The sequence below is a fragment of the Garra rufa genome, chromosome 2 (assembly GCF_049309525.1).
Source record: "Garra rufa chromosome 2, GarRuf1.0, whole genome shotgun sequence".
NCBI classification, from domain to species: Eukaryota; Metazoa; Chordata; class Actinopteri; order Cypriniformes; family Cyprinidae; genus Garra; species Garra rufa.
In genome coordinates this window covers 8,447,366-8,462,717 of record NC_133362.1, presented here as the reverse complement: position 1 = coordinate 8,462,717, position 15,352 = coordinate 8,447,366, and the positions used below count along the sequence as shown (strand labels likewise).

General features: G+C 35.5%; 1 long non-coding RNA gene across 4 annotated transcripts; it reads right to left on the bottom strand.

Moving 5' to 3' along the window:
* Positions 1 to 375: 375 nt before the first annotated feature.
* Positions 376 to 14,879, bottom strand: LOC141326129 (uncharacterized). Of its 4 annotated transcripts, XR_012353859.1 has the most exons (8): positions 14,153 to 14,879; positions 12,841 to 12,932; positions 12,312 to 12,430; positions 10,310 to 10,426; positions 9,322 to 9,570; positions 9,131 to 9,212; positions 1,156 to 1,286; positions 376 to 933 (listed from the first exon to the last, which is right to left on the bottom strand). It is a non-coding gene; the product is annotated as an uncharacterized lncRNA (long non-coding RNA). The 4 variants fall into 4 exon arrangements; XR_012353857.1 differs by having other exon boundaries at positions 12,312 to 12,932; XR_012353856.1 differs by having other exon boundaries at positions 12,312 to 14,879.
* Between the last annotated feature and the right edge of the window lie 473 nt (positions 14,880 to 15,352).

Below are 15,352 nucleotides of genomic sequence, written 5' to 3'. Positions count from 1 at the left end.
TATTGATTATATCATATAAATTAACTATAACCTAAAAAAAAAAAAATTCAATTACAGTTATATTAATTTAAAATTATATTAAATCTATCTATGTGATTATACTTACCAGCAACTTGAGCCAATTAGATTTTACTGTAAAGTTTATTGTAATAATTGATGTATTGCAAATAACGAACTAAATTCATTAAAAACAAGTTCAGAATAATTTATTTAAAATAAATTGAATACATGCATTATTATAAATAAATAAATAAATACATTCTTAATTAGTAATGAATAAATGAATATAAAATACAAATACACATGATCATTAAAAACAAGTGAATTTAAATACAATATTATACTAAATTCATTAAAACATGTTCAATAAAATTAATTTAAAATTTGGATATATGCATTATAATAAATATATACATAAAGTACTATATACAAATAAATATCTTCATTAGAAACAAGATCATTTAAAAATGTAATACAGTAAATTCAGTAAAAACAAGTTCATTTAAATACATTTATTATAATTAATTAAATTCATAAGATACATAAAAATATCAAAATTCATTAAAAAATATGTTAAATACACTGTAATAAAAAAACAACACCCTTATCCTACTTTACAGTGGGCTGGATGATTATGTTGTGCCAGCCCACTTCTATGCAGGCAATCCAGATGATTTAGTGAAGCAACTACCGTTGCAACTGAGAGTACGGCATGTTTAAAAGCAAGTCCTAAGCATAAAATGCCTGACTTCACCTACCAATGAGGAAGCACAGGATCAAGCATCCCTAGATCCACAACAAGATGTGGAATCACCTGATCCAGTTAAAGGAGGGGCATCCTTGGATCCAGGTCAGAGTGGGGAATTGCTGGATCCACTTCTGGCTGTAGCACCCCCGGAGCCAGAAGAAAGTGTGGATGGAGACACTGAATTCCTGGACGATGCAATGAATTAAATAACGTCAATTACACTTTGAAAAAAGGACATTGAGTTAGTTAGTTACTTGTTCATGTTGTCAGTGTGTGTGCTTTGTCTACTTAAAGATACCAATACAACATATGTCCACAGACATATTTGTTTCAGTATATTATACATTTCATAGACATCTTCTGACTTTTATATCAGGTTAATTATTTTGGCTCCAAGCCCAACACACCTGAACCAGCGTCTTAAGGTCTTACTATGCACACTAGAAAACTTCCAGGCTTGTGTTGAGGCAGCTTCCAGACATCAGACCAAGTTCCCTCCAGGGCCAAGTTTGGACACCCCTGTCCTAAACCTATCCAACTTGTGCAAAAAAAATAAAAAAATAAAAAAAATAAAAAAAAAAAATAGATTTGAATAATAAACATGAATATAATCATTTACAGTTTTTCATGATTGCTAACACACTAAAATTAAAAATAACACAGTTAGTGAAACCTGACACCCAAGGAGCAAAACCTCAGCCCAAATCTACACAACTATAAGAACATTCTCAGCCTCACACTTTTTACAAAACACCACACATATTGTTTTGCAAGACACTAAATACACTTCTCTACATTAGACACAGAAATCTGACATGATGCCACTTCTTTGCCATTTTAAGACACTGCTTTCCAAAATACTACACATATGAACCAATTGATCAAACATGGCTATCAGGTGTGTAGACACTTAGGTGCTTAACTGTAAACTCAACAATCAAGGTGTAAGCACTATAAAAAGGCAACAGGTGAATTTTTGTTTTCAACAAAACTGAAAGGCAGTGTTGCAGAAAGAGGAAGAGGAATAGGGAGAAACATCTTTTGTCACAAAGTTATTTTGAATGACCTGAATGACCAACGCTGTGGGAACATCACTATATGCTGTAATCACACAGAATGGGCTCATTACACTGGCATGACAAAAATGGGTTTTTAACAATACAGAGCACACACTCACATTTTTAGACAGACTAATTATTGGTCAGACTAGGTATTGGACTAAAGCAACCAGAAACTTTTTCCATCATTACAGTACCTCCCACAACACTCTCCCTTATTTTCCTTTTCTCTTATGCATAGCAGTGGAAGGTTTATGATCTCTGACTGTATGTTATACCCCTCATTCAAGCAATGGAGGAGGACTGTAACCTAATAGAAGCCGAGTCTGGGCAAGGATGGAGTCATTCGAGAAAATTCTTCCCTTGCTGTCTTGCGAGGAAGGACATTGGCTGTAATGTGGACAAAGTGCCCATATCCAGCTACAATAAGAGATGGTGCTAAGGTGTTTTTTTCTCCACAAACATTTATGTACTATATTGTATTTAGAATATGTGCTGATTTTCAGTGCAAAACGCAGCCTTATTGCAATGATGTACTGAAGGATTTTACAACATGGTGAGAAACAAATACTTTCATCAAGGTGCAGTACTTGTCTCATGTGTTGTTTTTGGTCAATATATTCATGTTCTTTAACAATATCTCAAAAAAGAGAAAAAAAATCTAACTCAGACTGTATCATTAGAAAGGTAGAAAAGTTCCAAGTGTTTAAGATTGAGCACAGCAGTGTGTAAATGATTCAAACAGAATCCGACTGTATGAACCATGTGTGTGCCATATGGTACCAAAACTGGCTTTTAGTAAATTAGGGTTAGTAGACGGTGGGCCGAGTGGAGATTTCGTGTTTTCAAACGATCTGTGGTGAGGGATAACCCAGTTTTTTATATGTAACCGCTACGCTTTTCAACAAAGTAAATAAAAATTGTTGCCACTCACACACTTTGTCCATTACTATAATATCGATAACTTTCTCCAGGTTATTTTCCCGGCGAATAGCGCAAGCAACTACGTGCGGGGTCCGACCTGCATGACGTATTTGATGCCTTCATCCAATAGCATGCATGGAAAGTGTCTGTGTTGGTGACGCGTTTGTGAACACACTTCGCGCCCAGGATTTAAGATTGTGCTACTGCTATTTAAGATAAGAACTATTTTACCTAATTTTGCTACATATTCAGTTTGACACAAAATGAGTACGTAGAGGTAACGATATCCATTTGTGCTGTTTTTATTTTATGTAATCACCTTTTGTCATACGAGGTCCTGTCATTTCTTTGTAATCTTTAATAAATACACCCTTCTGATTTAACACATTTGACAATGGTATTGCTTGGAAACACAACGTCATGAAAAACGAGACAGACAATACTCTTTTTCCCGCCCATGTTTACTTGGAAGAAATGGCAAAACATGAAGTGCTGTATGCATATATTTGAGGGAAGTGGTGGACCCACCATTCCCTTCACAGACATAAGTTGGGAGAAATTTATTATATCAGTGTTTCTGTGGAAAGACCTTGAGGGCAGAGAAGGTATCAATGCAGAAGAGGCAGTACAGGCATACAAGTTACAAAGCCATGAACCTACAAACCAGTTAGTCAAACCAGCTAACACTCCAGCAGGGGTAAAATCTTTGCAAGGCAGGGGCAGCTGCCACAATAACCTGCCACCATAATGTGTGCCTGCCACTTCACCTGCCACCTCTATGTGCGCCTGCCACACTACCTGCCACCGCGAAATGCTCTCTCTCTAACACTGGCTACCACAGGGAGTGCTACAGCCATTTCACAAATATCACGAAGATAAAACGAGCACAAAGGAGAAGAGAGAAGGTAGTATTAGTTGAAGAAACTGCAAAGGAAGGTTGATATTATGTTGTATAGACAGGCGGTGCAGTATTAGACATACAGTACAGGTCTAAAGTTTGGAAACATAACTATTTTTAATGTTTTTGAAAGAAGTTTCTTCTGCTCATCAAGCCTGCATTTATTTGTAAAAAAAAAATAAAAATACAGAAAAAAAATGTAACATTGTTATATATTATACAGTTAAGATAGTATGGTTTACAATAATATAAATTAAATATATTATATATGAGCAAAAAAGATATACAGTATGAACAACATATACAGATATATCTGTATGTTGTTCATACTGTATATCTATTTTGCTCTTATATATAATATATTTAATTTATATTATTTTTTGTACTAATCTTATATTGTTACTGCAACTACACTGCACATATATGTGCAGTGTAGTTGCAGTAACAATATAAGATTAGTACAAAAAACTATACAAAATTTGTTGGCAAACTTTTACATTGGCTTGAAAAGGCCTAGCCCGAAAGTAAAATATGATAGTAAATATTAAATAGATATTAAATATGATATTCTACAACGGCTATGGCTACTACTAGTTCGCCAACTGAAACGTTACCCTACTAAAACGACACTAACGAGACGCTTACACACGTTTGAACAACACAGTGTACAAAACAAACATTTTATATAGATATCATATTCTAATTAAATGAATACTTCCAATCACACAAAGAATGTCCTTGACGATGATCAATGCGCTGCTGCTGCTGCTCGTGTCTTAAGATAGCTAAATCATCAGTGTAACAGCTGTTCTAAATAAACTACATCTGCGTTTGCCTGCATATTTACTGGTCGCGAATTATGATTTCGTGGAAAATGTGCAATAAATGGGAGTGGCAACACTTTTCATATCGTTGAGAATAAAACAACCGTCCCAACTTTACAAAACCAGGTTCTCCCTCCATGGGGATCATCCATTTCGAAAAGTAAAGCAGATACGGACCCTCGGCCCACCGTCTATAGGGTTGGGGGGAGGGGTTGAGTTACTGTCTTCTCATCAATTGTTTGTGCCTTGGCAACGTCATCTGATTGGACTGCTGCCAAGTTTAAGACCACACACAGAGAGACAGAGAGAGAGAGAGAGAGAGAGAGAGAGAGAGAGAGAGAGAGAGAGAGAGAGAGAGAGAGAGAGAGAGAGAGAGAGAGAGAGAAGAAAGAAAAAAAAAGAAAAAAAAAAGATAATTGGCTGAAGGTTACAGTCTTGTCATCATGTGCCTTGGTGACGTCATCTGATTGGACTGCTGCCAAGTTTAAGACTACTGTCCCACTGTCCCCCACCTCACTTGACCCACTGACCAACAACTGATTTTCTGAGGTAAGTTCACCTTTTACTGCTCTACAATGTAAAAAAGTACGAAATCAATTCTTACTGAAAGTAAAGTGATAGGGGCCTATATGACAGTGACAGGACAGGTTGAAATTTGCAAGATAATAACCTATTCTGACAGGATTTGGTTGTAGAAAAGTATTTCTGAATGGAAAAAATATTTTCTGAAGGGATTTGCAGTGTTTCTGACTGAAAAAAGTAATTTCTGACGTGATGTTCCATGTTTCTGACTGGAAAAAGTATTTTCTGAAGTGATGTTCAGTGTTTCTGACTGGAAAAAGTATTTTCTGAAGTGATTTGCAGTGTTTCTGAGTGGAAAAGGAATTTTCTGAAGTGATTTGCAGTGTTTCTGACAGGAAAATGTAATTTCTGAAGTGATTTGCAGTGTTTCTGACTGGAAAAGGAATTTTCTGAAGTGATTTGCAGTGTTTCTGACAGGAAAATGTATTTTCTGAAGTGATTTGCAGTGTTTCTGACTGGAAAAGGAATTTTCTGAAGTGATTTGCAGTGTTTCTGACAGGAAAATGTATTTTCTGAAGTGATTTGCAGTGTTTCTGACAGGAAAATGTATTTTCTGAAGTGATTTGCAGTGTTTCTGACTGGAAAATGTATTTTCTGAAGTGATTTGCAGTGTTTCTGACTGGAAAATGTATTTTCTGAAGTGATTTGCAGTGTTTCTGACAGGAAAATGTATTTTCTGAAGTGATTTGCAGTGTTTCTGACAGGAAAATGTATTTTCTGAAGTGATTTGCAGTGTTTCTGACTGGAAAATGTATTTTCTGAAGTGATTTGCAGTGTTTCTGACTGGAAAAGGAATTCTCTGAAGTGATTTGCAGTGTTTCTGACTGGAAAATGTATTTTCTGAAGTGACTTGCAGTGTTTCTGACTGGAAAATGTATTTCCTGAAGTGATTTGCAGTGTTTCTGACAGGAAAATGTATTTTCTGAAGTGATTTGCAGTGTTTCTGACAGGAAAATGTATTTTCTGAAGTGATTTGCAGTGTTTCTGGCTGGAAAAGGAATTTTCTGAAGTGACGTTCAGTGTTTCTGACTGGAAAATGTATTTTCTGAAGTGATTTGCAGTGTTTCTGACTGGAAAATGTATTTTCTGAAGTGATTTGCAGTGTTTCTGACAGGAAAATGTATTTTCTGAAGTGATTTGCAGTGTTTCTGACTGGAAAATGTATTTTCTGAAGTGACTTGCAGTGTTTCTGACTGGAAAATGTATTTCCTGAAGTGATTTGCAGTGTTTCTGACAGGAAAATGTATTTTCTGAAGTGATTTGCAGTGTTTCTGACAGGAAAATGTATTTTCTGAAGTGATTTGCAGTGTTTCTGGCTGGAAAAGGAATTTTCTGAAGTGACGTTCAGTGTTTCTGACAGGAAAATGTATTTTCTGAAGTGATTTGCAGTGTTTCTGACTGGAAAATGTATTTTCTGAAGTGATTTGCAGTGTTTCTGACAGGAAAATGTATTTTCTGAAGTGATTTGCAGTGTTTCTGACTGGAAAATGTATTTTCTGAAGTGATTTGCAGTGTTTCTGACAGGAAAATGTATTTTCTGAAGTGATTTGCAGTGTTTCTGACTGGAAAATGTATTTTCTGAAGTGATTTGCAGTGTTTCTGACTGGAAAATGTATTTTCTGAAGTGATTTGCAGTGTTTCTGGCTGGAAAAGGAATTTTCTGAAGTGATTTGCAGTGTTTCTGACTGGAAAATGTATTTTCTGAAGTGATTTGCAGTGTTTCTGACTGGAAAATGTATTTTCTGAAGTGATTTGCAGTGTTTCTGACTGGAAAATGTATTTTCTGAAGTGATTTGCAGTGTTTCTGGCTGGAAAAGGAATTTTCTGAAGTGACGTTCAGTGTTTCTGAATGGAAAATGTATTTTCTGAAGTATTTTTTCACTTATTTAAATTACATTTTAAAAAATCATTAAAGTAATTTGTATAAGTGGAAAAAAACAATCACTTCAGAAAATACTTTTCCCAATCAGATAAACTAAAAATCACTTCAGAAAATATTTTTCCCAGTCAGAAACACTGAAAATCACTTCAGAAAATACTTTTCCCCAGTCAGATAAACTGAAAATCACTTCAGAAAATACTTTTCCCAGTCAGAAGAACTGAAAATCACTTCAGATAATATTTTTTCCTGTCAGAAAAACTGAAAATCACTTCAGATAATATTTTTTCCTGTCAGATAAACTGAAAATCACTTCAGAAAATACTTTTCCCAGTCAGAAAAACTGAAAATCACTTCAGATAATATTTTTTCCTGTCAGATAAACTGAAAATCACTTCAGAAAATACTTTTCCCAGTCAGAAAAACTGAAAATCACTTCAGATAATATTTGTTCCTGTCAGAAACACTGAAAATCACTTCAGAAAATACTTTTTTCAGTCAGAAAAACTGAAAATCACTTCAGAAAATACTTTTCCCAGTCAGATGAACTGAAAATCACTTCAGAAAATACTTTTCCCAGTCAGATGAACTGAAAATCACTTCAGAAAATACTTTTCCCAGTCAGATGAACTGAAAATCACTTCAGAAAATACTCTTCCCAGTCAGATGAACTGAAAATCACTTCAGAAAATACTTTTTCCAGTCAGAAAAACTGAAAATCACTTCAGAAAATACTTTTTCCAGTCAGATAAACTGAAAATCACTTCAGAAAATACTTTTTCCAGTCAGATAAACCGAAAATCACTTCAGAAAATACTTTTTCCAGTCAGAAAAACCGAAAATCACTTCAGAAAATACTCTTCCCAGTCAGAAAAACTGAAAATCACTTCAGATAATACTTTTTCCAGTCAGAAAAACTGAAAATCACTTCAGAAAATACTTTTTCCAGTCAGATAAACTGAAAATCACTTCAGAAAATACTTTTTCCAGTCAGAAAAACTGAAAATCACTTCAGATAATATTTTTTCCTGTCAGAAACACTGAAAATCACTTCAGAAAATACTTTTTCCAGTCAGAAAAACTGAAAATCACTTCAGATAATATTTTTTCCTGTCAGATAAACTGAAAATCACTTCAGAAAATACTTTTCCCAGTCAGATAAACTGAAAATCACTTCAGAAAATACTTTTTCCAGTCAGAAAAACTGAAAATCACTTCAGAAAATACTTTTTCCAGTCAGAAACACTGAAAATCACTTCAGAAAATACTTTTTCCAGTCAGAAAAACTGAAAATCACTTCAGAAAATACTTTTCCCAGTCAGATAAACTGAAAATCACTTCAGATAATACTTTTTCCAGTCAGAAACACTGAAAATCACTTCAGAAAATACTTTTTCCAGTCAGAAAAACTGAAAATCACTTCAGATAATATTTTTTCCTGTCAGATAAACTGAAAATCACTTCAGAAAATACTTTTCCCAGTCAGAAAAACTGAAAATCACTTCAGATAATATTTTTTCCTGTCAGATAAACTGAAAATCACTTCAGAAAATACTTTTCCCAGTCAGAAAAACTGAAAATCACTTCAGAAAATACTTTTCCCAGTCAGATAAACTGAAAATCACTTCAGAAAATACTTTTCCCAGTCAGAAAAACTGAAAATCACTTCAGAAAATACTTTTCCCAGTCAGAAAAACTGAAAATCACTTCAGATAATATTTTTTCCTGTCAGATAAACTGAAAATCACTTCAGAAAATACTTTTCCCAGTCAGAAAAACTGAAAATCACTTCAGATAATATTTTTTCCTGTCAGAAAAACTGAAAATCACTTCAGAAAATACTTTTCCCAGTCAGATAAACTGAAAATCACTTCAGAAAATACTTTTCCCAGTCAGAAACCCTTTTCTTAGACCAAATCCTGTCAGATTGATTTATTATAATGTTATGTCTTCATAACCTTTTAAAAATCATTAGATTTTGAAGACATGACATTATAATAAAACATTCTGACAGGATTAGTTGTCTCTCAGCCAAATAAGGTCCCATTCTGACAAACCATACATCAATGGAAAGCTTATTTATTTAGCTTTCAGATGATATACAAGTCAAAATTTTGACACTTATGACTGGTTTTGTGGTCCTGGATCACACACACACACACACACACATACATACATATATATATATATATATATATATATATAAATAAACAATACCTTTTTTCTTTTTTTCCCTCGTTCTTAGGATGGCAACCCCATACAGTCGTCCAGCACCACTTCGAGTCAGGTGTGTTGCAACCTGCAAGAACCAAAAGGCTTTGACCTTTACAACACACCAGAATAAAATACATGCCGGGACATTTAATGTAACAACTTCATGTGCGCTAACTGATGGGGAGACAGTATACCTTTCTGTTAGAAATGGCATCGACCCTGAATTTGAAGAGGGGCAGTCTTACGTCGTAAAAAACTTCACCCTCTCGCACAAATATGGGCGGCCATGCGTGTTCGTCAATCGAGCAACAATAAAATTCAAAACAGCTCCACTGCCCATTACTGACGAGGCCAGAAGAGCAGCTAAAGAGGCCCTCTATCCACCTTCCCCACGCAAGACTGGTGAAGAAGAGGACATCTTCACAAGCAGGAGCTACCTAAGTCTCCAGGGGCAGATAGAAAAAGTGAGTGACTTTAAAAGCATAACTGAATATCTAACACAGTAAGATATTCATAACACTGTAAGCTATAAGGGGCTTTTTCGCTGGAGAGACAGGTTCATAGTTCCCTTAACTATTGGTGGGCATACTTACTCAATAGCATGTTCAAAATATTAAATATTTTTTTCCAGGTTAAATGTTGATTATTAGCAACTTAAACCCCCTTTTTTCTAAACATCTCTACTTAACTGCCGGTCACGCACAACCGCCATGCTTGTAATTTTTTAAATGGGTTTTATTTGTGTTTGTAGTTCTGGACCAAATCCTTTGCCAAAGAGCAATGGATTGTGGGCAATATTAGCCATTAGAGCAGGGTTCCCAAAATTTTACCCTGGAGGTCCAATGCGCTGCAGAGTTTAGCTCCAACCCTGATCATACTCACCTACCTGTTATTCTCTAATGATCCTGAAGACCGTGATTAGCATGCTCAGGTGTGTTTGATTAGGGTAAGAGCTAAACTCTGCAGGAAAATGGATCTCGAGGTCCAGATTTGATGATCCCTGCATTAGAGGGTGCACGCATCCACACTTCCAAAAATCGGCCTGAAATAGTGGACCATCCTGGGATTTTTGGCATACTCTTTTCATCATACTATGCTTTGGGACACACTTATTGTAATTTTACATACTATTTAGGACAGAGAGGATAAACATCAGGACGCAGGGTCAAAAATACTTCTTACCTGCATTGTCCTCACCCGTGTGTCATTTTTCAGGTCGAAGCAGCCAGGATGACCCGAGCGCAGGTACCCATCCTGGACTTGCGTATGAGATGCGGGTCCATGCTGTTTGACATCGCACTGTGGAGAGAAGAGGCCTTACGTGAACTCTATGTTGGGGACTTGGTGGAGTTCACCCACCTTAAGTCCACCATAACACCAGACGGCAAAAAAAAATTTGTCTCATCAAACTACACAACTGTCAAGGTACACAATTTATGCTGCACATCACATCCATACAGATCAGAGATACCCAAACTTGCCTCAACACCAGCTGAGAAGTTTCTAGTATGCCTAGTAAGAGCTTGACTAGCTGGTGTGTCTAATTAAAGTTGGAGCTAACTTCTACAGGGTAGGGTTGCACCAGCCATTCGTAAGTTCCTACTTAAATTGGAACATAAAGTCCACACTAGAGGCTTAGTAACTACTAGCTAGTTTGTAACTAAATCTATACATTATTTGGTTGCACCAGTTGTTCGTAAGGCAGGACTTAGCTTGTAGTTCGTAAGCTCTCCGTAAAGTAATGCGTAGTCGCATAATATGACGCTTACACTAAATCATCCAACAGCAACCTTCAAAATACGCGAGCGGAACTTGTTTAAATGCTATGAATTGTAATTTATCCTTCATTCTAACTTCTTTTGCCTCACATATACTAACGGTAAAAACAAGTTTCCATTAAAAAAAAAAAAAAAATAACATTAGACACATTTGTAAATAACATTCAGAGACTAATTGAAATAAATAAAGATCAATAAAAAAGGAAAGAAAGAAATGACATTTATTTATCATTTATCAATTGACATGCGCAACACGAAGCGCACAGAGTCACGCTGATGGGGTGTTAAAGACACGCTAAAAAAGAAACAAGTAGGTTTATTCACACATTGTTCTCTCTCTTAATATGTATGTGAGTGTAAATGTCAGCAGCATCATATATGCCTAAATGATTGAAGGTTGTCGGTTAAAAAAAGAGCATACTGATGCAGTTCACTCAGTCTGCTATTTTATTCCAACCGTTATTCCTGACCAGACGCTTCCGTAAATATTTAGTTTATACGTAAAGTTACGTTGAAACTAAGTTTAATGGTGCAACGCAAAAATATTTAGTAGTGCGTAAGTTGTAACTTAGTGTCCATTTACGTCGCAACTAGGCTAAGTTGTAACTTACACACAGCTGGTGCAACCGGCCCCAGGACACTGGCCCTCCTTTTAATAATGTATTAGTAAATGTTGAAATTAACATTAACAAAGATTAATAAATGCTGCATAAATGCAGTTCATTATTAGTTCATGTTAACTAATACATTAACTAACGTTTACTAATGAACCTTATTGTAAAGTGTTACCAAAAACTATTTATGACATTTATTTTTGATAATATCCTCATTTTTAACAGTACTGTAGTTTTGCAGGTAGGTTTCTTGAAGCATCTTGGAGACATGGCCAAATTTTTTCTGAATTTTGTCTGTCTCAGTTTGTTCTGTTTCGTCATGTCATTCCAGACAGATTTAGAAATGTAAACTGACATTTCCTACTGACACACTACAGCAAAAGTTAGAAATAATAATTGACTTTAAATTAAATAGCTAGTAAAAATACTAGAGGCCTAAGATTACATTGTTACCAGTATAACCATAACACTAACCCTTACCCTATATGTGAATTTTTTAATTTTTTTATTTCCAGATTATTGACCGGCAGATACTGGAGCAAGACCTGGAAATAATTGGGATTTCTCAAAAAAACGACACCCTTATCCTTCTTGACAGTGGGCTGGATGATTATGTTGTGCCAGCCCACTTCTATGCAGGCAACCCAGACGATTTAGTGAAGCAACTACCGTTGCAACTGAGAGTACGGCATGTTCAAAAACAAGTCCTAAGCATAAAATGCCTGACTTCACCTAACAATGAGGAAGCACAGGATCAAGCATCCCTAGATCCAGAACAGGATGTGGAATCACCTGATCCAGTTAAAGGAGGGGAATCCTTGGATCCAGGTCAGAGTGGGGAATTGCTGGATCCACTTCTGGCTGTAGCACCCCCGGAGCCAGAAGAAAGTGTGGATGGAGACACTGAATTCCTGGACGATGCAATGAATTAAATAACATCAATTACACTTTGAAAAAAGGACATTGAATTAGTTACTTGTTCTTGTTGTTCATTTATTTATTTTTTTACTGTTTTCTAATTTTTGTTATTTTTCTGTAATTTAATCTTAATATCTTGAACAAATACACTAAATAGCTAAATAAATTAAACTTTAACCTTTATATATTTCTGTAAATATTTCTGTAAATAATGTTCAACGTAATATTGTATATTATTCAACAACAGTTTTTTTTACTTTGTTTTAGCCATTTACTTATTTGTTTCTGATTTGTTCTTCTAAGCAACACTTTATGCATGACTGTAGATGATTTGTTTAATTCTTGGTTCAAATGATAAATTCTTTATTGCACTGCACAATTACTAAGTCTGATCATTTCATACCTTCCCACCACATATACATGTATATATAAACACCAGAGGTGGGCAACGTTGATCCTGGAGAGCCGGTGTCCCTGCAGAGTTTAGCTCCAACCCTAATCAAACACACATGAACAAGCTAATCAAGATATTCAGGATACAGGTTGGTGCTAAACACCCCTGCTTTAAAGGGTTATTTCACCCAAAAACTTTAATTTTATCATTAATCACTCACCCTCATGTTGTTACAAACGCGTAAGACTTCGCAAGGATACTACCACGTTTAAGGCCCAGAAAAGTAGATCAACAAAGTAGTCCACGTGACATCAGGGGTTCAACTGTAATTTTACGAAGCTACGAGAATACTTTTTTTGTACGAAGAAAACAAAAAATAGTTACTTTATTTATTTAAAGATACCTTAAGATAATGACTTTATTCCGCATTTTCATCTTTACTGCGTCATTTGTGGACACGAGTTCACTAGAGAATTCCGACGAATGCATGAGTCGGCGCCGGCGCGGACCCGGCGTTATGACGTTGAACACATGCGCCATGCCTTGAGAAGATGCACGTTGTATAAAACATAGATATATATACATAGATGCCTCATTAGCGACTGTTTCTATGGGCCGTTATACGTAAGCCATCCGCCATTTCACTGACTGCGGTCTACTTGACGTCATTCACCCATAGATCTCATAGTAATCACTAAAAATTCGAAAAGCCACAGTCCTGCACAGCCGTTGGTCTGCGAACCTACAGTATGGTGAATGACGTCAAGTGGACCGTTCCAAAATGGCGGACGCATCTACGTGCTTGGAGCGGTCCAATGCGGTATCTATATATATCTATGGTATAAAAGCTATTGAAATCTATAAATCGGCGTCAGGGTATTCTCGTGAACGCGCATCCACAAGTGACGCAGTAGAGACAAAAATGTGAAATTAAGTAGTTTTTGTTTTCTTTGCGCAAAAAAAGTATTCTCGTAGCTTCATAAAATTAGTTGAACCACTAAACACGGACTACTTTGTCAATCATCTTGGGCCTTAAACGGGGTAGGAACCTTGCTGTCTATGTGAGTCGGGGACCTCTCGGATTTCATCCAAAATATCCTAAATTGTGTTCCGCAAAATGAAAGAAGGTGAGTAATTAACTAAACCTAAAGTATTAAGAGTTAAAGTATTAGAGCTAACAGATTGGCCTGCGTTTTCAAAAACGCATCATAAGGCTAAGTACATCGAAGAACCATTAAAACCAATGGAGTTTCGATCATTTTAGGCTTTAGGGAAATGCACCCCAGGACAGAAATAACAATGAATGCTGCGATCGATTTACCTCAGAAGTCGAATGTCGAAGCTGGGAATTACATCCCATCCTTAGTGGGTCGCGTTCCTTCGACACTGCAGAACACCAGAGCCACCGCAGCAGACTCATGACGGTAGTGGGCGGAGTCTCCGTCTCAGATCGGAAGTGGGTGAAAATCTTTACAGTATATGGTGAAATGGTGTATATGGTGAAAATAATGATCAACTTTTATGTTTTTTCTATTCCTTTTCTTATTTTTAATGTTCTTGATAGCGTGTTGTATATTATTGTTATTTGAAAAAAAAAAAGTAATAATGATCAACACAACACCAGAATTTGCACTACGTATCTTTGTGGACTGTTTTTCAAAGTTAAAGCTGTTAATATTAAGTCAGTATTTATTTAAAAGTTTTTAATTAAAAAAAACATATGTATATACATATTTATAAATATATATGTGTATTCACACCTATTTTATATATCTGCAATCAGTCATTTTTGGGGGTTCCTTCTTGTATCGTTTATTGGTGGTTGACAAGCCAAAATATGGTGAATTATGGTGAATAACTGGAGTATGAGGCATTGACAAGGAAGAAAAAAAAATCTACCTTCCAATCCAGTTATTTGAGATAATTGAGTATTTCTTTATGCAGTCTTGACTGCTCTGAAGCACAGCTTATTTGATCAACTGGAATTGGTTATATCTAGATCCTTCAATTTCTCAAAACTCTTCCAGAATAAAAAATTACTGGTGTTCATGCTTTTCTTTTTCTAGTGATGTTACATTCAACACGGAAGTTCCGAAACTTGTATCAAAAAACGACACATTTATGCATAGATTTCATTTATGATTTTATGTTTCATATATTTTACTTATTTTAGTGCTAGTACACTGACATAAACGAATGACTTTGACAATGACGATTGTTTATATACAATAAAATAAAACAGAGAATCATTTGTAGAACCACATGTAAAACCAGTGGCTGTACACAGCACTTTGGAAGGTGTTATTCCACTAGATGGCAAAGTCTAAATCAAAATCTATCTATCTATCTGTCTGTCTGTCTATCTATCTATCTATCTATCTATCTATCTATCTATCTATCTATCTATCTATCTATCTTAAAGTCTATCAAACTTCAAGCTTCAAACTTTAAAACTACTTAACTTCAAACAATTTCAGACTGAAATAGCATCTAACTTAAAACTTTTCAAACTCTATCTATC